At 41.9% G+C, this 26,062-nt stretch overlaps 1 protein-coding gene across 1 annotated transcript in view; it reads right to left on the reverse strand.

Annotated features, from left to right (window-relative positions):
- Window positions 1-26,062, reverse strand: part of LRRD1 (leucine rich repeats and death domain containing 1) — a 418,673-nt gene that overhangs the window by 82,751 nt on the left and 309,860 nt on the right. The window lies entirely within an intron of this gene.

Raw genomic sequence — 26,062 nt, forward strand, 5'->3', positions numbered from 1 at the left:
GTGGATATTACTAACTGTGTACATAACAATGTAACGCCTAGTAATAGGGTACAAAATATAGCTAACATTAATAACGTTACTACTTCCAATGATACTGATGATGTAATTACTATTTTACATAGTGAGAGTGGATCTAGCTCTATTAATACAAACAATAAAGAAGTTAGTCAGCCTACTACTGTGAATAATATTGCAGACAGAACTAACTTATATCCAGCAGTACACGTTGTGAAGGGACCGATCAATAAGAGGTTGTCAGTAGATGACGGCATAGTGAGATCCAAGTTACCTCACAAAGTACATACCACCATCACTACAAGAGTAGTAAGTGAGCTCCCTTTTCCCCTCCCAGTCCGAAAGGACAAGAATATAACAAGGGGATGCTCTATGAGCAGGGGGAGACAGAAATGCAAATTATCAGAAGAGTTTGTACCACATCAGACAATAAAGAAGATGTGGAAGAACAAAGTAAATTAGATACAGCTGAAATTTTGATACCAGCAGATTCTATGATACATAACATCTCAGGATATTTGTTGACTGAATGTGATGAGAAATTATTATGTAAAGGCCTGAACTTTATACCAAGTGCACACAGTAACTTTACGGACACTGTAGTAGACATGAGACTTTTCTGTCGAAATCTTATGCTTAAACTGCTATTTCATGATAAAACTGATAGTGAATTGACAGACAATAACGTTACTAGACCACCAAAGTTTAAGAAGCTTAGCAACTTTGTCCCACCTAATCATCCGTTAGTTGAGGCATATTTGAAACTAACTGAGGATGATTTGTATGAATATTTTCTCTAAAGAAATATAGGAAGAATGGTAATTTGACTAGAGGGGAGCAGACTAGCTTACTTAAACTCCAGTCCTTACAGTCCATAACCATCAAACCAGCTGATAAATGTGGTCGGATAGTAGTTATGGACACTAGCAAATATCATGATGCTATGATTAAACTCTTGGAAGATGATTTCTATTTACAAGTTAACGAACAAATAGTGCAAGCCACTATTAGTCACGTAAACAATATGTTATTAGATATGTTGAAAGGTGATATCTTGGATCAAGAATTGTTTGACTATCTCTTTGTTAAGAATCCACTTGTACCAACAATACATGGGTTACCAAAGATTCACAAAGACTCCATTGACCCACCAATGAGACCCATAGTGTCTGGTCAGGGTTGGATCACTGAAAACCTTTCTGTCTATGTTGAGAAACATTTGCGACCTATATTAAATAAGAACAAAGTTGTACTGAAAGATTCCAAACAGTTTTTAACAGATTTATATGACTGCTTAGGTGGCATTTGTGACGTTGATAACTTGATTTTTGTAACGTTTGACATCAAGTCCTTGTTTACTGTGTTACCAAATAACATAGGCCTGATTTATATCACTGAGTATCTACTCTTACATAGCGAATATACATCAGTTAAAGTAGACCTCATTGTACATTTCCTTGAACTCATTTTGAATAACAATCTGTTCACCTATGACAACAAGTTTTACCAACAGCGAGGTGTAGCCATGGGCACACCTTGTGCCAACAGCTATGCAAACATGTTTTTGGCATTTTGGGAATTTGAGAGTCTCTTTAATTTAGAAATGTTTAAACAACATGTAACTTTTTATAGACATTTAAGTGGATGACGTTTTGTTTTATGGAGAGGTAGTGTTGATGATTTGTTTGTGTTCCATACTATATTGAACAACCTCACTGGCTATTTAACCTTCAGTATGAATCATTCTAGAGAGAAGATAGAATTTCTTGACTTGTATATAGAAAAGTTAGCATGTGGTTTGATTAATACAGGTGTCTATAGGAAACCTTGCTATTTTAATACTCTATTACAGCGTGATAGTATGCACCCACAGCATATTTTTAAGAATATCATTAGAGGCCAGGGGATGAGAACCTCTAGGCTAAATGCCACAGAAGAAGGTTTTCTAAATGAAGTGAGTGACCTCAATATAAGGCTAGAAGAACGGGGCTATAGCTCACAAGCGATTGAGTCCAATCTCTTAGATGTCAATAAACTTAGACTGAACAGAGCAGCCCCTTATTTTGGACCAGTCATTTACTGGTGGATCCGTTACAACAGACAATGGTAGAGATGATAGATCAACTCATGTAAGGGTTTCTTTACCATATAGTACTGATTGTCCAGCAATCAAGAATATTATTACGAAACACTGGCCTATTCTCTGTACTGATGACACCATCGGTAAACTTGTGGGGACTAAACCCTCTTTTTTATATAGGAACAAATTAAATTTAAGGAGAATGCTATGTTATTCAAAAAGGGATGAATGGTCAATGCCTCTTGAACACACAAAACCATGTGGACGCTGAAATTATTGTAATTCTCTTGACCCCAGTCCATTTTTGAACATCCTGACATGCACACTAACTTTAGCATACGTGCTGTAGCTACCTGTGATACTACTCATATAGTTTATTTGGCAGTGTGCCAAATATGTGATGCATTTTATGTTGGCAAAACCAATCGTCGTTTTAAAGACAGGATAAGAGAACACCTTTACCACATTAGGAAGGCTTCACCTCACAATGCCTTAGCTAAGCACGAGCCCAAGCAGGTCCTGAACATTATTTCCTATTTAGAGCTCTTGAGAATATTAAACCCAGTATACGAGGAGGTGACATCAGGAACCATACTGAGAGTAAGGAGAGTATGTGGATAGTTAGATTGAGAGCAGATAGGGGTCTAGGTCTCAATGAGAGAGCCTCCATTAAACCTATGTTAAACAAACGGAGGAATGTTTGTAGATTTTATAATAAATGATGGAACATATATGTTTTACCCCTTGAAATAGATTTCTTTTGACATATATATCTATATATACATATTTATTCGAGCATCTTGAGTGTTCATGGAGAGTTTTTATATGTTTTTTATATGTTTTTTATATTCATTTTATACATCTCAGCATGTTTATATGTGCATATATCTTTAAGCTTAGATTAACTCATGAATATGTAACAAGAAGCAGCCAATAGGAGATGTTTTAACTGTATAAATGTAGCCTATGTACTTGAAGGTCTTTGTTACATGATCTGATGAAGCTCAAATGAATGAGTGAAAGCGCTTATCTGACCTGCAGTGGAATTAAAGTTGGATTTTAACCTGAGGATTTTGCCTTTCATTTGGATTTTAACCTGAGGATTTTGCCTTTCATTTCTACTTGTGACTCTGCATCAGCCTAGTTGCTCCTTTTGGTTTCATTAATATTATTCAAGTTTTTCTGGAGCACTGGGCATTTATCCTGTTTGTCAGCAAGTGGTTTGTTCCTGTATAATATCAGTAAAGTCGAATTAAGACTTCTTTGGAAATTAGATGGGAGAGATGAAAGGTTTTCCAAACTTCTGTGGAAACATGATGGTCAAATGATAATGAATTTTCAACAAGGGTACCCAGATCCCTTAAAATAGCATCTGAGCAGAGTGGTGCATCTCCCATATGGCATGTCAAACAGTTTTGTTTACTAAAATGAACTATGCTACATTACTTACATTTATTTAATTTGAAACCACAGTCCTTGTACCATTGTTCTTGCTAGGTTGTTTATATTTCTTTTTTTCATGCCTTTGATTTTTTGTTAATTGTACTGTTATGCGCTGTGCCTCCTGCTATATTTCTTGTTCTATTTGTTATATATGGTTGCAGTTTGTATTGCTTAATGATTGTTATACATTTTTCTTCTTTCTTTCCTTCTTGTTTATCTGTATTATGCAGAAGGCATTAATGACAGTTACATTTAAAAGTTTTTTTAATTTATAACCTATACATTATAATTTCAATCCTGGCACACTGAAGAACTACAAAGCATGAGTCTAACGGTTAGGCTGGGCATGTTGTTGCGAATGACTGACTAATTGTTACCAGGTGTGGGACATTATGCATACAACACCATGAAGGAATCCTCCAGAACTCCTGCAGCAGAAGGAATTCCAAATCCCAGCTCGGAATGACTTCTTTCACTGAAGACTTAAAGGCAAATTAAAGTTGCTTTTTCCAAATACTATCTCTAAGGTGATGTCATTTAGTATACTGTGCCTAATCTTCAAAACAAAGACTTTATTTCAAATTCAATTTCACCTAGGTGTGAATACTCTAGTAACCAGGCAACAATACCCTTTAAGAAGGCAAAAATCTCCCTCCCAAAATTGAGTTGTTTTCCATTCTATTTCTTGATTCGGCCCACAGGTAACAGGTCAAGGCATATTTTCAGTACTTTGTAAATGCTCCAGAAAACTGATGCATTGCTCAGTTTTCTGCTTGAAGTGTCTCTGCTTCAGGTTTTAGTAACAGATTTAGGTTCTGAAAAGCTGTTCGAGAACACAACACGTTTTGTATGCGTGTGTGTGTGTGTGTGTGTGTGTGTGTGTGTGTGTGTGTGTGTGTGTGTGTGTGTGTGTGTGTGTGTGTGTGTGTGCCTGTGTGTGTGTGTGTGTGTGTGTGTGTGTGTGTGTGTGTGTGTGTGTGTGTGTGTGTGTGTGTGAGTGTGTGTGTGTGCACGCATGGTACTTGTGTGCATGTGTATATGTACATAGGTGTGCATGTCTATGTTATATGCATGCAAGTGTGCATGTGCATATCTGTGTGTGTGTGTGTGCTTATATATGTGTGTATGTGTGCATGTATATGTGTTTGCGTGTATGTGCACATATGTGTGTCTGTGTGTGTGCCTGTTTGTATTCGTGTAGGGGAATATATGCTTACATCATTGCTCCTCCAGCTAAGGGATATTTAAAATAAAAATAAAAAAATAGCAACTCCGGAGCAAAGCCTTTAATCATAATGTGCCATTACCTAGGTTTGGCTCAATAAGTAACATATTAGCTGAAACTGAAATAAGAAGTTATGTACCTACCATAACGTTCCATGTTAGTTGTCTTCTCTCGCCTTCTTTCTTGCTTGATGGGTTCGGAGCCGATCCCTCGGCTCCGACTCGGCACTTGCTAAGCTCAAGAGTCACTTTTACCAGCTCGAGGCAGCCCCATATCCCATGATGCAAGGCGGTAAGTACCCAGATCTCGTTTGATGACAAAGGGCAATAGCACCAAGCATAAAACACTTCCCAAAGGAAGAAAGAAAACTTACAGGATGGAAGAAGGGCCAGGTCTGAATGGTCTTCAGCATAATAATTTCTTATAACAAGGTCTGTCCAGGCCTGGGGGAAGGAGGGAGGGTCTCAAGAAAGAAGGCGAGAGAAGACAACTAACATGGAACGTTATGGTAGGTACATAACTTCTTAATGTTAAGTTGTCAATCTCGCCTTCATTCTTGCTTGATGGGACCGCGTCCCTAGCACCTCTATCCTGGGTGGCTCAATGGAACAGACTCTTGAGGACTGTAGAGCCAAAACTGGCTCTGTCCCTGGAGGCCAAGTCCAATTTGTAATGGGAAACAAAAGTGTGAGGAGTGGCCCAAGTGGCCGCTGCACAAATAGTGTCTAAAGGAAGTCTAGCTTGAAAGGCTGTAGAAGTAGCTAAGCTCCTAGTTGAATGTGCTTTAGGTTTTGAGCACAGCTGTTTTCCCCTGAGCAGATAAATTTCAGAGATGACCGAAGAAAGCCATCTGGACAAGGTCACTTTAGAAACAGGAAGGCCTTTTTTATTATCCGCATAGGAAACAAAAAGTTGATCAGATTTTCTAAATTTTTTTGTTCTGTCCAAATAATATCTAAGTTGACGGTGGACATCAAGATAATGTAGCTTTTGTTCAGCTCTGTCTGAATAGTTTGGGAAAAATACAGGGAGATCAATGGATTGATTCAAATTGGTCTTTGAAGCGACCTTAGGCAAAAAGGTCGGATTAGTTCTCAAAGATACTCTGTCTTTGTGAAAAACCAAATAGGGGGGTCGAACCGATAGAGCATGAAGTTCAGACACCCTCCTGGCCGATGTAATAGCCACTAGGAATAAAGTTTTCCAAGAAAGAAATTTCAGGGAACAAGAAACAGCTGGCTCGAAGGGGGGAAGAATCAAGGATGTCAGCACTAAATTTAGATCCCACTGAGGAGGAGGATTCCTGATTGGAGGCTTTAGTAGGAAAATTCCTTTCAAGAAGGCCCTGCAGAGCCTATGGGACATAATATTATGATCTGCGACCCCGACATGAAAGTTGGAGATGGCGGCCAATTGAACTCTGACTGTGGAAGAAGAGGAGCCTGCATGAAAAATCTCTGCTAAAAAGTCCAGGACTGCCTGAACAGGGGCAGTGAAAGGATCAATATTCTTGGCCTTAGCCCATTAAGAGAAATGTTTCCATTTGCTTGTATAAATCCTCCTGGTAGAGGATTTTAATGAAGCTACTATAATGTCTCTAACTGGGTTAGAGATCAAAGGAAGCCTGGCTAAGGAAGGAAGTGGAGCAACCATGCTGTGAGGTTGAGAGAAGGGATAGAACGGTGCAGCTGACCGGATTGGTGAATCAGAAGATCTGGCACTGGGTCCAGATGCCACGGCTGCACCAAAAGGTGATGATGGAGGAACGGGAACCAAACTTGTCGAGGCCAGTAAGGGGCAATGAGAATCAATTTGGCTCTCAAAACGGTAGCTTTCTGGATAACTTGAGGGATCAGAGGAAATGCAGGAAGGCATAAAGAAGTCCCTGGGGCCAATCCTGGGTCAGAGCGTCTCTGGGGATGGCCTGGTAGAGGAAGAGACAGAAGAAGTCTGGGCATTTGCTGTTTTGGGGAGTAGCAAAAGATCGCAACATGGGCGACCCCATTCCAGAAATATCTCTTCCGCTATAGATTGCTTGAGAGACCACTCGTGAGGCATGAGAATAGCTCTGCTCAATCTGTCCGCTACAATGTTGGTTTTCCCAGGGATATGCGTTGCTACCAGAAACCGATGAGAGGAGATCGCCCATTGCCATAGTCTGAGCGCTTCTCGACACAAGGGGTAGGACTTGGTTCCGCCCTGTTTGTTGATATACCAAACTACAGACATGTTGTCTGTGTGGACTGCAATTGTCCCTACGGGAAGAAAGTCGTTGAGGGCTTGCAACGTTAAAAGCACTGCTCTCATCTCCAGGACATTTATGTGCAGATGGTACTCGATCGGCTGCCACGTCCCATGAACCATCCTGCCCTGATAATGACCCCCACCCGATCAGGGAGGCATCCGTGGTGACAGTGGCTATCGGGGATGGGGGTACAAAGTACCTGCCTTGGTGAACCTGAGGAGATGTGATCCACCAAGCAAGATGATCTTTGCAAGTCTGTGTCACCAGAATCTGGTGACGCATTGGAAGTTGTTGGTACGACCACTGTGTGAACAGCATCCACTGAAGAAGGCATGTAGAATCGAGCCAGGGAAGAAGAGTAATGGCGCAGCCATGAGGCCTAATACCTTTAGAACCATTCTGGCCTGTACTTTCTTGTTGGCCAGAATGATCCTGACATGACTCTGAATGTCTGAAACTCTTTGATCTGTAAGGGTAGCTGACATCGAACAGTGTTTAAGTTTGCCTATGAAAGTAATAGACTGGCAGGGCGATAAGGATGACTTTTGAAGTTGATCGAGATGCCCAAATGAGAACAAAGACTTATTGTGTAATCCCTGGCTTGAATAAGCTGATGCCTGGTGGTGGCTGACAGGAGCCAGTCGCCGAGATACGGAAACACCTGGAATCCTTGGCGTCTCAGGTGAGCCGTGACCACTGCCATGCATTTGGTGAACACTCTGGGGCTGTAGTGAGACCAAAGGGCAGGGCTCTGAACTGGAAATGACTGGACCCCAGCCGGCGGAGAAATCTCCTGGGCGTCTGTGAATTTTGATGTGATAGCACGCATCCTGAAGATCTATTGAGCACATCCAGTTGTCCTTCTGTAAGAAGGGCAGAATTGACTGAAGAGTGACCATTCAGAATCTTGTCTTCCTCACAGACTTGTTGAGTCTGCTGAGATCCAATATTGGTCTCCAGTCTCCCGTCTTTTGGGGACCAAAAAGAACCTTGAGTAGATTCGGGCTCTGAATGGTCTTTGTAACTGGCTGAATGGCTCTTTTGCAGTAGTTTTGAGACTTCTAACTCTGCAATTTCCCTTAGACCGGGTTGTACATCTGGAAGGGAATTTGAGGGAAAGGACTTTCCTCGAAAGGAATTATGTAACCCTTGGATATGATCGACTGTACCCATCTGTCTTGAGTGAGGGAATGCCAGGCTTCTGGGTACAGTGATAATCTTCCCGACTGCCTCCAAGGAGGGACAGCGGGCAACATCTCAGGGATGCTGAAAGGGCTTGTCAGAGAGGCTCTCTGTTTCCCTGGTTTTGGACCCCTCTGCCTCTAGAGCGTCTGTTGTTGTTACCCCTCTGCCTCTAGGGGTAAACTGACCACGTGAATCAGTGACTCCTTGGGATTTATGGAACCACATTTTGCCACCTTTCTGTCCTTTGGGGTAAGGTCTAGAAGGGGTGGAAAAACGGACTCCTACAGCAGAAAGTCTTGCCGTCCTGCTCGCACCTGGTCAAAGTTTCCTTCACCTGAGGGCCAAACAAAGCTGACCCATCAAAGGGAGAATTTGTGAAGGACGCCTTAAAGGGATCTGCAAAGTCACATAGCCGCATCCAGGCTTGGCGTCTAAGAGCCACACCTGTACCTGCGGCTCTACTCGTTCCATCAGCAGCATATGATATTAGCCGCATGGAGGAGTTTGCAATGGAATTAAGGGTTCCTAGCTGCGAAGCAATTTTTTCTTGAGCCCCTGCAGCTGTAGGATCCTGTACTGCTTCACCCAGCTCCTTAAGGCTATCCCTCTGGAGTCTGGTGAAGTGACATAGGTAATTCAGCGAACGCATAGCAAAGGTCGCTGAGGAAAACATCCGCTTACCGTACCTATCCATGGTCCTAGAGTCCTTATTAGGAGGATGGACGGCACGGAAGGATCTGCAAGTTCCTTCTTGGTGGCAGCAGCCACCACCATGGCATCAGCGGGGACACCCTTAGTGAGGAATTGCTTGTCACGGGGCAGTGATAAATTTTGAAGGCCTCCTAGGGACTGGCTCTACAGAGTCAGGAGCTGCCCATGCCTTCGGGCAATAACCTGCATAAGGGGTCGAAGGCGGAGACACCCAGGAGGTGGAGGGCCGAGATCCAAATGCCTCTAGGTATACTGACTCATCCTCAGAGGGATTGTTGGTGGGCCAGTTTCCCTCTGTTTAAGGAGTTCTAGGATGTCTGAGAAGGAGACATCCTCAGAGGGGATCTAGGGATCCCTCTGACTCATCAAAGTCAGTATCTGAAGTGATAGACTCGGGGGAGTCTACATGTTTCCTCTTACAAGTCCTCTTCCTAGGAGGATCTCCCAAAACATCAGGAGAATCCTCGGAAGAGGGGGAAATTCCCAATGGGGAAACCTGAGGCGGAGGATCTCTGGGTCCTGTAGCAAGAGAAGTGGCAGAGATGTCAACAGGCACTATAGAGGGAGGAGCTAAGGGAACAGACTGCTGACTGATACCAGTGGCCAGCACACTCTTCATCACCTCGAATGCTCCCCTCCCAGGCAGGTCCGAGAGAACCCGTTCCGAAGAACTAGGAACTCCAGGGACCACCGAAAGGGAAGTCTCTGAGGCAGATGTCGGAACCGAGCTCACCAAGGCCGAGGCTCCAAGGGGAAGAGCGGGTTCGGACAAGGGTCCGATGCCACTCACCCTCGGAGGAGACCATGGAAGCCCGCCACGAATCCCTCTAAGGAAGGTCTCGAAGAGGAGATAAGAGTAGAGGCTGAAGGAACAGAAGGGGTATCTGTCCTCCAGGCGTAGCAGTAACCATTCGAAGACTCCAACTCCAAGCTCTGGGGTAGAGTTGAAGGAGGAACTGTAACGGGGTGTGGACCAATAGTCGTTTGTTGAGACGGACTATGTAACATTTGGGCCAGTGCCTGTGACTTAAGTACTCTACTGACCACTCTCTCTAAGTCATGGTCAGAAAGCCTGGATGACCTTGAAGATCGGCTCAGATGGCTCCGTTCGAAGGAGAGGTGAAGCCGAGCCAAAGTATCGGCTCCAAGGAAGGAGACCTCGACCTCTTCCTGGAAGGAGCCATCGGAACCGATGAAACTATAGAACCTGTCGGAGCCGACAACCTATCGGAGCCGACAGGTAGCTCGATGCATCGGCTCCAGCGGAGCCGATACAGCCACAAAGTAACGGTGTCGGAGCCGATCGGAGCCGACACCGATGCCTGTGCCACATGGTGGTCGGAACCGATCGGAGCCGACACCGAAGTGGTCGATGCAGAATCGGGGCTTAGTTAAGCCAGAATCGGCTCCAGCCGGAGCCGATCTCGACTCAGAACGAGTCGGAGCCGAGGCCGCAGGCTTTGACACAGAAGCCTGGGCCTTGGAAGATTTGGCAGACTTTGATGGAGCCGACTTAGCCGGAGAGCCCTCCGGCTTAAGAAGGCCCCTAAGTATTAATTTGTTTCTTCTTTCCTGCAGGACTCTCTGGCTGAAGGAATGACATATAGCACAGGAGTCCTGCAGGTGAAGAGGCCCCAGGCAATACAGGCAAGAAGTGTGACCGTCTGTCAGAGACATCTTCTGACAGCACGAGTCACACTTCTTAAAGCCTGAGACCCTATCTTTTGACATGGTGCAACACAACGCACACACACACCAGTCAAAGAATTAAATTAAATTAAATACACCAAAAAGGTATATAGAAAAACACACACACACACCCTAACAGGGGGGGGATGTGATGGGTAAAGTTTGTACTAAAAAAATTAGAAGAGACAGGGAATTTTCTGTCAGAAAATCTTTAAAATTAACTTAAAACTAAAAATTAAAGGGTTTTTAGTAAAAAGGGGCTAAAATATCAAAGTAGTAAATCACTTACCAGGAGCTGGTAAAAGGAGGACCTCATAGCGGGCAAAGCGAGATCTGGGTACTTACCGCCTTGCATCATGGGATATGGGGCTGCCTCGAGCTGGTAAAAGTGACTCTCGAGCTTAGCAAGTGCCGAGTCGGAGTCGAGGGATCGGCTCCGAACCCATCAAGCAAGAATGAAGGCGAGATTGACAACTTAACATTAAAAGTTAACATAAGGTTGTAACTTCTGAATTCAAGAACAGACCTACCACAATGCTTTTGCTGTCTGCTCACTCAGAAAGGTTATGCAAAGTGTACACTTTGTGGTAACATTTATGAATCCCTCCCAAAAGTCTTTGTTTTGAAGGTTAGGCACAATATACTAAAGGATACCAACACACGGGAGTTATTTGTAAGAGGCAGCATTAATGGGTGCTTTTAAGTCTTCAGTGAAAGAAGCCCATCATCTCGTAGAAGGGACTGCCATTCTTCGTTTGTTTGCCATGCCTGAGTGTTACAAATCAGTGGAAGAGAGATGGAGATTGGTGTTCTGACGGTAGCCTCTTACTGGTGGTCAAAGAACACAATGGCCTGAATGGGTGCAAGACTATAAGAGGCAAAAGAAAAAAATATTGCGTTAGAGTTACCATAGATTACTAGACACTAAATGTGATAAGTGAAAGATGCAATATAGATTTCATAGCCCCCCTCAATTAATCTGCATTTCTAACCCCCATCTCAGAGCAGTACTGGCTTATTATTTTGAAACATTTTGTATTTTTGTATTGACATATGTTCATAGGTAGCCCAAGAACCATTTTAAACCTAGCCAAGCTTAACCCAAATTTACCAAAATATTGCTGACCTGTGTCACTACCCCAAGGAAATTTATAGTTATGATATAGGTTTGTAAACATCAAGTATTCACAGGCTGCCCCTGTCCTTTAGGGACACAGGTGCCAAACCAGGAGTAAATTTGGGATTTCCCATCCATTGGTCCAAGTTACATTTGAATATGGTCACGGATAAACTTTGCTTAACATGGATGGGAAGCCTTTTCCAGAGAAGGGGTACTCTGAGACACATATCAGTCCCTTCAACATGTCCTATTTATGTCACAGATGAGGCACTGATCTTTAGAATGGGTATTTCTGATGCTGTTTGTTTTGTGGATGTGCAACAAATCCATCTGTGTGGGAATCAGAGGATGATTTGTAGGCTGGACATATATCACTGAGCAGCAGTCTGCAGGACACTAAGTACATGATCGGGCTTTGAGAAGGTCTGCATAGGAGTTGTTTACTCCCTGTATTCTTGCTGTGAGGAACCTCTGTGGTCTCTCAAGCTCTTCCATGTGCTTGATCAGACACATGCTGAAGGTGTGTTGTACTCAATGACTCGTCTGACAAGTACTGAGTACAGAGCAACGAGCACATACCTCTCAATGTCTTTGCTCAAGAATTGTGAATAAAGCCAACAATAAAAAATATGAAATTATAATGTCTGGCTTTAATGACCAACAGTAATCTTCACTGATTTACCAGAAAAATCAAATATTATGCAGTTATAGGCATCAATTAGTAACAGTAGAGGGGTGGATATTTTTTTCATTCCTTTGATGACAATGAGATATCTGAAGTGTATACAGTCAGTTGCTGAGCAAATTTGTGTACATTTGTGCATTTGTGTGGGTGAACGTGCACAAGAGAAAGAGAGAGAGAGAGTGTGTGTATGTGAGTGTGTGTGTGTGTGTGTGTGTGTGTGTGTGTGTGTGTGTGTGTGTGTGTGTGTATATATATATATATATATATATATATATATATATATATATATATATACCTATGTCTGTGTGTGTGTGTGTGTGTGTGTGTGTGTGTGTGTGTGTGTGTGTGTGTGTGTGTGTGTGTCTGTGTGTGTGTGTGTGTGTGTGTGTGTGTGTGTGTGTGTGTGTGTGTGTGTGTGCATGCACTTGTGTGTATGCATGTGTGTATGCGCATGTTTGCATGTGTGGACATTACATAGTTACACAACTTACATTATGGATGTATGATACTTCCTGCAGCAGCAATTACATAAGCTACAGCAAGAATGAAACATTAGACGGAAGTACTTTTCATCAAAATATAAAAAAATGCATATATATACATATAGAGAGAGAGAGAGAAATAAAATATACAAATACAAATAATTTAACAGATAGCTTACTATCTAAGCACAATATTGCCCTCCAGGGTGGGCATTATAGGGGAAATAATGGATCATCCAGGGGTGGAAAGGCCCAATGCTGCCTTCTAGGTGGTCTATTATTTTCCAATAACACCTACCTGTATGGCATTATTGCTTGTATAGTTCATTAGCTAATTAATTAATTCTTTTCCCAAGACTTGCTAGAAATGTAGAAAAACATTGCAAAGCAACTGAATATTTTTGTTTTCTGACAGTGCCATAATCCAGAAAATTAGATTTTTTTGCTTTATTCTAAAACTCTGCCAGTGCCAATCTGTTAAAAATAGATTATTCAATACGAACCATTTCAGATTTGTGTCATCCTTGATCTCTGGAAGCTTCTGGCTCATTTTTAAATGTTAATTTATTTCGAGTATTTGGGTGGTTGCAATACCGTCTTGTTTAGAACACACTCTGATGCTTCTAAATAGATTATTACTGAAGCTGCTGTATGTCAGAGAAGGAACAAAACCTTCTAACTTATTTTTGCTATTAAAGAGTTTACAGTTTTGAGCTTTGAAATTATTATGAGTACCACTTATATTAAAAGTTGAAAACTGTTTGCTTTTTTCTATTACTAACTATTCCCAAAATAAAAAATAATATTGAAAAATCGTTTGACAAATTAAAAAGTTTAGTGACTTCCGCGGTGGTGCAGCGGTAGTGTTGTTAGCTCACAGCAAGAGGTTCTCCCGTTCAATTCTCGGCTTGGGTTGGGAGTGCCTTATGTGTGGAGTCTGCATGTTCTCCCCGCGGTCGAGTGGGCGTTCAAAAGACATGCGTTGAATGGGTGTGTCTTCGTTGAAGGTTGGGTGTCGGGCTGGCAACTCGACGCCATACAAAACAAATGCCAATCATTAGCGGACCAGAGTTCCATTGTGGTAACCCCTAACCGGGAAAAGCCGAAAGACTAACAAAACAAGTTTCGCTGGCAAACAGCAAAAGGATTTTTCAGTTAGCTGCCATCCTATCTGAGATCTGTGTCTATGTTCACTCATCCAACGGAAAAACTGCTGAACAGCATTACATTGAAAATGCTTTTCAGCGAAGCTCCTCTTTTGGGGGGCTGCACCCCCCACACCCCCTCCTAATTACATATACCAACTCCGATATCGCATTACAGTGGGAAAAGTGCAAATTTCCTGAAGCCTACCATAATACAATCTTACTCGAATGGCTTGATGAACAGCATGTTTGATGAAACATGCCGTTCAATGCTTTTTCCGTTCAATGACTAAACATAGACTCCTGGGAGCTAAGCCAGACATTGGTTCATAGGTAGGCTCAAAGGTAGGTACTAGGCTATCAGCCAAAGGGCCTAAGTAAGCCTAGTTAGCAAGGTTCCCTGGCTTACGCCACCCAAGAAAGTTATTTTCCTGTGCCCCTGCCGAGCAGAGCCACAGAAGTGATCCCTGGGGTGTATTTCCTATTTCCCATCCACTTATCAAGATTCTTCTTGAAGAGTGCTAATGAGGAACTTTGCTTGACATAGATGGGTAGCTTGTTCCAGAGTATGGGAAGTCTCTAGGACAGGAATCTATCCCTCCAGCATGTCCTGTTTATTGTGGTGACAAGGTTTAGGTCCCTAAGTGTGTACCCTGGAGGGATTGGGATTTCTTTAGGTGTAGCATGTCCAACAGCTTTGGGTTTGACATAGCTTTATATGTTAGGCCAAGATCACCTCGGAGTAGGCGATATGCTATGGAGTAAAGCTGAAGTTTTTTGAGTTGGACAGTGTAGGGCATCTGTTTTGGGCCAGTAATCCTCTTTGTGAGGTACTTCTGTGCCTTTCCAGCTGCTGCAGATGTCTTGTGAGGTACATTCCAAAAGGGACATTGTACTCTATAATGGGTCTAATGAGTGTTGAGTAGAGTGGAACAATGACCTCTTTTTCCTAGATGAGAACCCTTTTGTGATGAGGTGTGCCACGTAGAAAGATTTCCTGACTACTGTGGTGATGTGATTATCAAAGGAGAGACTACTGTCCACCTGGGTCCCCAGATCTCTTATCACACATTCGGCATTAAGAAGACTGCCACCTGTGTGGTAGTTCATGGATACAGAGTTTTTACCAAAGGGGATGACAATGCACTTTTTGGCACTGAGCTTGAGGCCATGGCTCTGACACCAGGCATCTGTCTCAGTGAGGCCCTTCTGTAAGATGTCCATTTCATTTGGGGACTCAACTATGGCTCCTAGTCATCTGTGAACTTCGTTAGCCAAAGGCCTTCTGTGTTAGCCTGTACTTCAGAGAAGTAGATACTAAACAGGAGAGGTCCCAGGACTGAACCCTGTGGTACTCCACTTGTCACTGGTTTGAAGTCAGATTTGGAGTCTGCAACTTTTACAGTGTGGGTTCTGTCAGTGAGCCAATTGGCAACCCATCTTGTGACATAGGGATTTATACCTAGTTTAGTAAGTTTAGCTATAATTCCAGAATGGGGGATGGTGTCAAAAGCCTTGGCGAGGTCAAGATAGGCTGTGTGAACCAACTTACCCTCGTCTACAGCTTTAGTGACTGCCTCAAAGACGTTGATCAGGTCCAGGAGTCATGATCTGCCTTTCACAAACCCGTACTGGGTGGGGTCCAGAGTTTGGAGGTTACCGGGATCATGGTGGGATAACTGTTGCTGTGCGCCATTCAGTGGGCACAAAACCTGATGTGAGACTATGATTGAACATGGTGCTTAGGTGGCGAGCCAGTTTGTTCTGAAGTTCGTGTAAAACGCAGCCTGGGATGTTGTCCAGTCCCATGGATGCTGTGTTTTTGGCTTTAGAGAGTGCAGCTTCTACCTGCATAGTTGTGATTACAGGGACTCTGGATTCTTCCTGTATAGTTATGGGCCCTCTAGGGGGTGAGAGGGGGTAAAGTTAGCACTGAACCTATCTGCCAGGACGTTGGCAATATCAGTTGGTTCTGTAATTTTCATGCCGTTGTGCTGTAACTCAGAGCAGATCTGGGTGTTGCCATTGAGATTTTTGACATAGCTATAGAATGTTTTGGGGTTGTCCCTAGAATCAGTGGCAATTTTGTTTTCATAGCTAGCTTTGGAGGATCTTATAGGGGATCTCAGCTTCTTACTGAGGCTGACCAGGGAACTCCTCCACTCATAGGATTTTACTCTCTTCTGCAACAGTTTCTTCCTTCTGTTGTAGAGTTTGTTTATGGCAGTGGACCACCAGATTGGCTTCCTTTTTTTGGAGGACAACGTCTTGGTTCTGTTTGGGATAGCATGATCCATGCACTCATGTAAGTGCTTATAGAGTACATCTGTGTAGGATTCAGCAGTCGTAACTGTATTGTCCATCTGCATGGGTGCCATGAAGTTCGCCACTTCTGTCTTAAGAAGCATGAAGTTGGCTTTGGAGAAATGTTTTACTGTGATTTCCTTAATGGGGGGTGGGGGTGGGATGTGGATATCTAGGGTGATTAGCTTATGGTCGGATCTGACCAATGAGGAGTTGATTTTAGGTGTAGAACACCGGTCACTCATGTTCGTAATGACTAGGCCTAGGCTATTGTTGCTCCTGGTGGGGGTGTGGATAAGTTGATCCAGGGCATTGGAATTTATGAATTCCAGAAAGCGTTGAGCTAAGGAGTTGGTACATGAGTAGTTTTCCCAGTTAATGGCAGGGTAGTTGAAATCGCTCATTATTAGGGTGTTTGGTTGAACCCTAATATTTTCCAGTATATCAAGAAAAGAAGAGTGGGAATGCTGGGGCATGGTGGGGGATCTGTAGCTAGCTACAATTTGGATTGCAGTTTTGCCCAGAGTTAGTTGCACTTGGATAACCTCAGATGCATGATGCTGAGCAACTAGCCTGGAGGTGTGGATATCCTTAATGAATATGGACACACCTCCGCCTTTGGTATTCCGGTCCAGGTTAAGTGGCAGAAAAGTGTGGTATGAGTTATAGCCTGGTAATGCAGGGGTGCTCTCTGGAGCCTTGAACCAGGTCTCAGTCACTGCACAGCTATCGATGTTCTCCATTTTAAGGAGTGTGTGGAGGAAGTGCATTTTGAGATTTAGACTACTAGCATTGAGTAGCATTACCCTCAGTTATTGCTTGCCTGTTCCTGTTACAGTGGCAAATTTGTTATTTGAACCTTGTCTAAAAAAGGCACTATAGGGGCAGCAAGAACCTTAGCCAGTATCCAGAATCCCAGGGGTGACAGGTGCAGGCCATCTCTGACAAAGTATCGTGGTCTTTCGACCATGTCATCCCAGGCAGACAGATACTGGATCCCCTTAGAATGACACCAAAAGCTTAGCCAATTGTTGAAGTCAATCATTTTGTCCTTGTACTGCTGTATCATTCTGGGCTATGGCAGGATGCTACTCAGGGCTAGGGTCATACCTGCCTGGGCTACAAGATCAGAGAGCTCTTCCATGTCTCTTTTCATGTAGTCCAGGGAGGTACATCTCAGGTCATTCACACCAACATGGACAATGATTTGTTGTGGAGTGACCTGAGTGCATGGGTTATGTGGCAGCTGACAGTAACCTTCTCCTTGTTTAGCCTGGTGAGTGGGACATCAGTGTGCCTGACTACAGAGTCACCTATGACTAGTGTGTTGGGTACGTTGTTTTGCCTTATGGGCTGTGGTTGAGTGGCACACTGAGTCTGTGGGCTATGTGTCATTTGGATTGTGTTGGGGGGGGTGGAGGTTGCTTGTGTTTCTGCTTTGAAGGTCTCTGTTGCTTGAACAGATTATTATTGAGAGCCTCCGCAAATGTTTTTGTGTTTCTATGTGTGGATTTTGGTGGTGTAGGTTTAGTGGGACTATGTGATGAGTGTGGTGTGGTGCAAGTGTTTACCTTCTCCTCTTGACTGTCAACATAATTTCTCTGTCTTGACTCTCTATAACATTTCTTTATTTTGTTGAATGTGTTAATTTTTTCTGTGGATATTGCCAAAATATGTGACATCAGTGCTCAGCTCAAAAATTAAGAATATGAACGTTCAGTAAACTCTCAGTTAACCGCTGCACCCATGGGGATTGGTAGATGCCGGATAACTGTAGTTTCTGGTTGCTTGAGAGTTACTATAAAAATAGGCCTGATTAATATTGTACCATATAATATTTGTTTGGTTTGACTTGTTCTCAGGTTGGGGAGAGAGGGAATGTATTCCTATCTTCCTTTTTAAAGCTCTAAAACTCTAAAAATGTAATGTATGTTTCTGCAGGGGGAAAATAGAAAGTGCAACACATGAAAATTGTACTGTATTTCTTCGATATTTTTTTGCCGGTTGCTTGAGTTCCAGTTAACTGAGAGGTTACTGTTTTAGAAATTTGAGGAAACAGACTATTTCAGGCAACTAATATAAACATAATTTTCAGTAATCATCCATTTCATACATTAAGGTCAGATTAGGGCAGAGGGCTAAAGCTCTGAGCTGTTAATGAGGTACCTCCTGTGTCTAGGGTACAGTGTTTGATTCCTTCTATGCTCATTTGTTTACTGAATGACTTTAAACAAGTCACTTAGCTAGTGAGTACTGCTGGTTTGCCCCTGAAAGGACAGTTGTGTCCAGTGGGCTCATCTGATACAAATAGGCAAAACAATTTGTGAGTTACCTGTAGCTGGATACTAGTCACATAAAGTGCTTATATACAAACTGTTTCTTTAGAGTAGTGCAAACAGGTTGGAGAGGCCTGTACTGTTTTTACTTTACTTATCTGTTAACTGAGTAAACGCATTAGGTGCAAGTGCCTCTTTTCAGGGGTTACCCAGGAGGAATATCCAGTTAAATGGCCTACTCAGAGTCATGTAGCAGGCAATTGGAGGCTGATGGACTCAAACCCCAGACTAAAGGATGAGCCTCACTATCAGCTTATATTCTTAATCATCTTGTGTAAACTGCCCTATAGATGTCTTGATCTGTATTGCTTTAGAAAAAAAACATTACTTCTGATTCAGTGACAGTCTTCTGAATGTCTTTATTAAAAAAAATAAGTATTGGCTATATTTCTTAAAATTGTGCTTCATCCATCCTTGTTAGTACTGGCATTAAAGGGCAAGGGTCAAGGTACACCCAAGGCACAGTTTTTCAGTGATCTATTATGTAATACTGTCCTTCAGACCTTTGGTTCACAGAGAGCATTTCTGATAAGAGAAATGTGTAAAACAGTGTGGTGCTGTGTTCTGTAAAGATATAACTAACATAACAGTAAGCCATAATGCACCGTCTGTACAGTTGCAAAGCATATTCAGCTATGTTCCCTGCTGATGAGGCAATCACAAACTTGTACAATGCTCTCATGCTGGCTAACATTTACTCAGCTTGCATTAATGTCCATTTTCACAGCTATTAATTATTACTAAACAGAACATGTATATATTTATGCATAGTCACTACATTCAGTATTGTAATAAAGGAGCCAAAATATATAATCTGCTGATGAATAATAGAAAAGTTGTTAACAAAGACTAAATATTTTTGTTTGTTATTTAAGTAACAATTTATAGTAGGAAAATGGTTGTTCAATAATGCATATTTTCAGACCCTATTTTGCTGTGCAGATAGTTTGTGAATTTATGATTGGCCATATTTACACCACTAGGACAAACTTAAGGTCTTTAACTTGCAACATACTTTAGCAGCAACATGGTCAAAATGAAGAAAGAACTATTACAGTATTTGGGAGATGATACAAAGAGTTTTTGTATGTTTGTTTTCTGCTTTTCTAGTTCACTTTCCAGTCATTTAGTGCTAATGTCTAATCTTTTTAACTATATTTCTTAATTTTAACATGCTTATTGAATTGTCACTTAAGATACATGCAAATACACATTTATATAAAAAACAAACGATGTTAACATGCTCACAGTGACAAACATTATACACTGGACACATTATTTTATATAATTAATTGGTGGGAGGATGACATAATGGTTAAGGTGTTTACCTTAAAGACACAAGGTGCAGGGTTTGATTCTCACATGGGCAGTTAGCCTAGTACTAACCTATGAACCTATTATCATCAATCCGGCATTACATAAATTGCTCAATTCCTGCCCTCCCTTAAACCCTACTGCTCCTCCAAAACATTATTCTACATGTATTGTTCCCACAATGTCCATTTTTTCTATGTAATTTGCTCCAACTCTTTTCCAAAGATTCCACTACCAGTTATTTTATCTCTGTTACAATATTCACTACTTCAAACACAGCTGGTTTAGCCTTTGATGTCCATTTTCTAGGAACTGCGTTTTTGGTAACCACGGGAATGAAACTTAACAAAGCCTTACTATGTATAGGCAATTAACTACACTGCAGATACAAATGTATAGGCAATTAAGATCCTGTATCCCAGCTCATAAAATAAAAATCTTAGTTACACCCATTTGCTCACTCAGTACTTCTGACAGAGTATTCTGCAGGTAATTTTTAAAGTCTGCCAACTCATTACATTCCCAAAACACATGTTCTCAGTTACCTCTTTCTTCCCCAGCACACCTCCAATATTTGCCATCTATCTGAGGAAAAATTCTTTGGAGTCTGTTTGGGGTTTAAAATATCTGTGCAAACACTTCCAAGCAAAAATCCTAAATCTTCTAGACTTTGTTGCACATTTGGGAGTCATACACATGTCCTCTCCGTTTTCTTGTGAATTGCTTATCCAATCTCTCTTCCCAATCTTTTCTATCCTCCTCTGATTGATTCCTATAGTTATTGTGCAGTATTTTATATGCCCTACTGATTATCCCCTTTTAACAGCAGCTTCTGTTCTAGATTCAACTAAAGACTCTACCAGAGCAGGTCTTTCACTTCGAATTCCCCTATCCCTTCCTTTTTCCCTATACTCTGATATCAATCCTTGATAGGGAAGGCAGTCAATAGCCTGCAGTCCAAATGTCTTCTTGGCCTCTTTCCATCCCATTACCTTTCTTCTAGTAATTATCTCCCAAAACCTTGCTTACTTTGCCAGTTTTCTCCAATAAATTCCAGCTCCCTCTTGCCTATTCTCTGTACTCCAAATTGCAGTCACGCCTATCGGCAGAATCTCCTTTCTCCATTCTCATGTAGGCTTAGTTCTTACAATACTTTCTACTACTTTACAGATGTAATATTCTATATGGCTGTTGTTATTCACTTTAAGGATCTGCATCCAAAATCCCACTCTCTCATTTCTTGAATTTCCCCCGCTTCATTAACATCTCTTTCCACTTTGAATTACATCTTTCCATTTGTGTTATGTATATGAGTCATAACTGTGTAGCTCTAAAATATCACTTCAAATCAGTTAATCTTAAACTACCTTGTTCTATTGCAAGGATCAGCTTATTTCACTAGATACTTGTCCTGTTCCTCTCCCAAATAAAATCCTTAAACTGCTTAATAATTACTGTCCATAACTTCTCCACTGCTTGATAAGAATATGCCTGATTTGTAAACAAAACTGAACAGATTAAAACCATTTTCACCACTTGTATTATGCTATCCATATCCATAAACAAGAGCTTCCAGTTTCTCAGTTTTTGTATTATCTTTTGTTTGGTGTCTTCACACATCTCCTTAACTGCCATAACAGAATCCTTTTTAAGCCATACTCCTAAATACTTCATTTTATCATGTCCCCACAAATATGGGTATAGCTGAACCAATTAATGTGTAGGTGCATACAGCTATAGCCTTTGTTTTATCTTTATTAATTTTATATCCTGAAAAACATGAAACTGTCTCAGAATTTTCTACAACACAGCTGTGGGAACAATACATGCAGAATAATGTTTTGGAGGAGGAATGAGGTTTAAGGGAAGGCAGGAACTAAATGAGCTATGTAATGTTTGACTGACAATGACTGTATAGAAGATTATAAATAATGTATAATGTTTGGAACCGAAAATCTGTCAATATGGTTTGTTTTCATTTATATAATGTATGATTGCCTATGTTATAAGTGATAATTCAAAAGAGAGGTTTCTTGTTTAAAAAAAAGAATGCTCCACAACACTGAGATGTCCTTTTCTGGTCTTATCAGGCACAAAATAATACTGTCTGCAAATAAATCCAATTGTATCATTGATTTGACTCCATGTTATTAACTTTACATTAGTTATTAAGGTATGCTGAGTTCTGATTCATGCATATACAAAAATAAATATATAAAAATATATAAATATATAAAAATAAATGTACATACTGGACATTTATGCAGAACGTTATGCACATGGCACTTTTACCATCTGTTTCTCAGCCACTATAAAGCAATTTATCTTTTTACATAAACAAAAGTTATACACGTACCATAATGCCAAATCCTTACATTTATGTCCATCGATCCTGTGGATCCTCGAGCAGTTTGCCTGATCTGACCTGCCAGCATTTGTGCTACAGCCTTAAGCTCCTTTAAAATTTTCTCTTCCATAATGTAATTGTGCTGAGGGTTACCTCAGTTCTAGTTTTACAATCTGCTGATATAAGTACAAATACATTTTCATATTCTTTTCATTCAGTCTGTCCAATCTGACCTCTGGGTCAGAATCCCAAGCTATTTGATATTCTGGGTGCATCATATCAGGAGATCTTTCAGAACAGAGGCAACAAAGTATGCCCTAGCCCTGCAAATGTAATCAATTTATAGTGCTTAATGAAAGTGTGCATGAAAATCACGTGGCAGACCTACACATTTCATGTAGCAAAGGACACCTGAAGAATTTGAAGTTGTTACTGACCTGGTAGAATGGCTAGGTTTGCCTGGCAAGGGTCTGTTATGGAAGGCATAAACAAAAAAAAATACATCCTGAGAACCACCTAGAAAGGTTACCTCGGAAAGTTTTTTGGCCTAACATGTTAGATGTAAAGAAAACAAAGATTTGTGAATCCTTCCTAAAGGCTTTACTTCTGTGAAGGTAATTATCTATGCACATCCAGTGTATGGAGAATGTACATTCGCTTGGAATGATTAGGAAAGAAGACTGGGAGATAAATGGGTTGTGACATAGTTGGCTCAGAAGCTATCTGGGGAGGGAAAGCTGGGTTAGTTTGGAGTGACACTCTGACTTTGTTGAACACTAGGTAAAGGGATGAAGATGGTAAGGCATGTAGCTCCTAAACCTTTTTAATGGAAGTAATAGCTACCAAAAAATATTTTTTCAAGAAAGGAACTTCAATGAAGGAGACTAGTTTGGTTCAAACAAAGGTTTAATTAAAGCCTCTATAAACAGGTTTAAATCCCAAGGGGGAACCAGCTGCCTGATGGGAGGTCTGACCAAGAAAGATTCACTGTGGAAGGCCTTTCAGAGCTTATATGTGGAAAGTGAGCATTCCTGATGGCCCACATGAAAATTAGAAATTTCTGCTGCTTGCTCTTTAATTGAGGAAGAAGTAGATCTGGAGTTGGATCTGCATGTTAAGAAACAAAGTTAATCTGAAATTGGAGGAGAGAAGGGATCAATATTTTATGAGAATGCCTATAGCACAAATTTCTTCCATTTACTATGGTAAGTCCTGCAAAAAGACTCATTCTGGGAGGCTAAGATTCTGACCATCTCTGAAGAGAGAGATACTTGTCATTGGCCATTAATGGAATTGGAGAAACCAAGATTGTGAAGATCCAGGTGAGGCTTCCCAGAGGGTGAGAATCTAGATCATGTACCAGATCCAGATCCAGGGTGGCTCCCTAAGACGAGGCCTGAGTAGAGGAAACCAAATCTGTCTGGGCCAGAACAGGACTATGAGAATGACAATGCCTGGCACTTGATTGCCTTCTGTGTGAACATGAGCATTAAAGGCAAGGGTGGGAAAGCAAAAGAAATCCGTGAGGTAATTGCTTGGCTGCAGCATCCCTCTGTGACTGCACCTGAAGAGGGATCAAGGCAAAATAACTGCTGCCTTTGGTGTTGTATAGGGTGGCAGAAAGGTTGCAGCAGGGAATGTCCCTGCAATTGAAAATCTCATTAGCTACCGATGGATTGAGGGATCATGTGAGGCATTAGTAGAGATCTGCAGTCCTTGTCCCTAAGGTAATTGAGAACTCTCAGAATGTGTGCTACCATGAGAAAGTGGTGTGAGGTCACTGCTCATTGCCAAACCCTCATTGCTTCCCAACATAAGGGGGTAGGATCTGGTAACTCCTCGCATGTTGTACCAAACTGCAGTCATGTTCTTTGGATAGAAATACCACCCAGAGGAAGGTAATCATGATGTACTGCAATAAAAGAAGGACCACCCTTAACTGTAGAACACTGCTGTAAATGTTGGGTTTGGTAGCCATTGACAGACCCTGGGTCATCCTTCCACTGTAATGCACTGCCCCACCTTAAGGAGAAGGCATATGTGTTCATGACCACTACTGAGAAGGCTAAAGTAAAGGTCTCCTGGAGTGAATCACTGGGGAATCCAGCCATTACTGTAAATACTTTGGAATTAGTGATGGATGGCTCCTATCTGGAAGCAAAGGAACCTCCTTGACTGTTCTGTAATCTTGATGTGACGGTAAGCATCTTGAAGGTACAGTGAGCACTACCAGTCATTTGTCCTGAGGCAAGGCAGAACTGATTGCAACATGACCATTCTGAAATGGGTTTCCTGTATGTATTGGCTTAGAAAGCTGAAGTCGAGTATTGGCCAGAGGTGTTGAATTTTCTCTGGAATCAAAATGAATCTCAAAACCCTGACCCTCTCTGATTAGGTAGGACCTCTTGGACAGCTGTTTTGGGGAGTAAGGAAGTGATCTCCCTTCCCATCACCTTGGCCTGATTGGGTGGGACATCTAGCAGTGGCTCGAATTTGGGGGTGTCATGAAAAATGGTATTGAATAGCCTCTGAATATAATCCCTTTGACCCATTTGTCCAGATTGATGGCCTATCATGCCATTGGATAAAGGGATAATGGCCTTTGACTTCCTCCAGAGTGGATCAGTCACATGGCTCTTCTGGGATGTTGCAATTGCTTGTCTGACAATGGCCTATGATATCTCTGGTTCTAAGTATCTCTTCTGCCTCTGGGCCTATGTCCTTTAAACAGGCCACCTTTGCCATAACTGACCCTGTAAGAAGATGCTTCATATGGCTGACATCTAGATTTTCTGAACCAGATTAGCTTGTTCCTTTAGTTTCCTACTATATGCTCTTCTTGGGACCTTGAACTTCACTCCAATGGTAGAAAGAGTCTTGTTGTCCTGCTCACACATCTGCACACTTTCTTTCAGTGATAAATCAAACAATGAAGATCTGTCAAAGGAAGTATTGGTGAAGGATGCCTTGAAGTGGTCAGCAAGTCAGAAAAGTGCATCCACACCAGACACCTCATCGTTACGTCAGCTCCAACTGCCCTCTCTGCTCCGTCTGCTGCACTGTGCATGAGGCACATGAAGAGGTTTATAATGCTGTACATGGCCACTTCTAGCTGCTTACTAGACTCTGATGACAGGGGGGCTTTCAGAGCATTTACAGTCTGCTGAGCTAAATCCCTCTGAAAGCAATTCATATGGTTGAAGTAGTTCAGGGCCCTTAAGGCAAAAGTGCCTGAAGCATACATCTGCTTCTCCAAACTATCCATTGCCCAAGACTTCTTGATGGGAGGATGGATAAAAGATGAATCATCAGTCAGTTCTTTTTTGGTTGCTGCCACCATAATCATGGAATTTTCTAAGAGGAACTTTGTCTGGTACTGCCTGTCCTTGGGAGGCCAAAGGATCTTATCTGGTTTCTGAGGTACTGCCAAGCATGTGTCTAGCTCCTGCTATTGTATCCTCACCTCCCGATCAATTAATTTGTCTGCTGGCAGGTTCCCCCCAGGAAGTATATGGAGCCAAATTGTAGGCCTTAAACAGTACCATCTCATCGGGGGGGGGGGGGTCAGTGGGTCAGATCCCACTAACAATTAAGATCTAAGATCTCAGCAAAAGTGGTATCCTTGAGAGGGCATGGGGCATTCTTCTCTATTATGCAAGTTGATATTGTTCATAAGAGACTCCAACAGGGAGGGTATGTGTTTTGTTTTGCACATCCTCTTTTTTATGTTGGGGGA

Source organism: Protopterus annectens, chromosome 3.part1 (genome assembly GCF_019279795.1).
Source record: "Protopterus annectens isolate FY-2018-M chromosome 3.part1, PAN1.0, whole genome shotgun sequence".
Taxonomy (NCBI): domain Eukaryota; kingdom Metazoa; phylum Chordata; order Ceratodontiformes; family Protopteridae; genus Protopterus; species Protopterus annectens.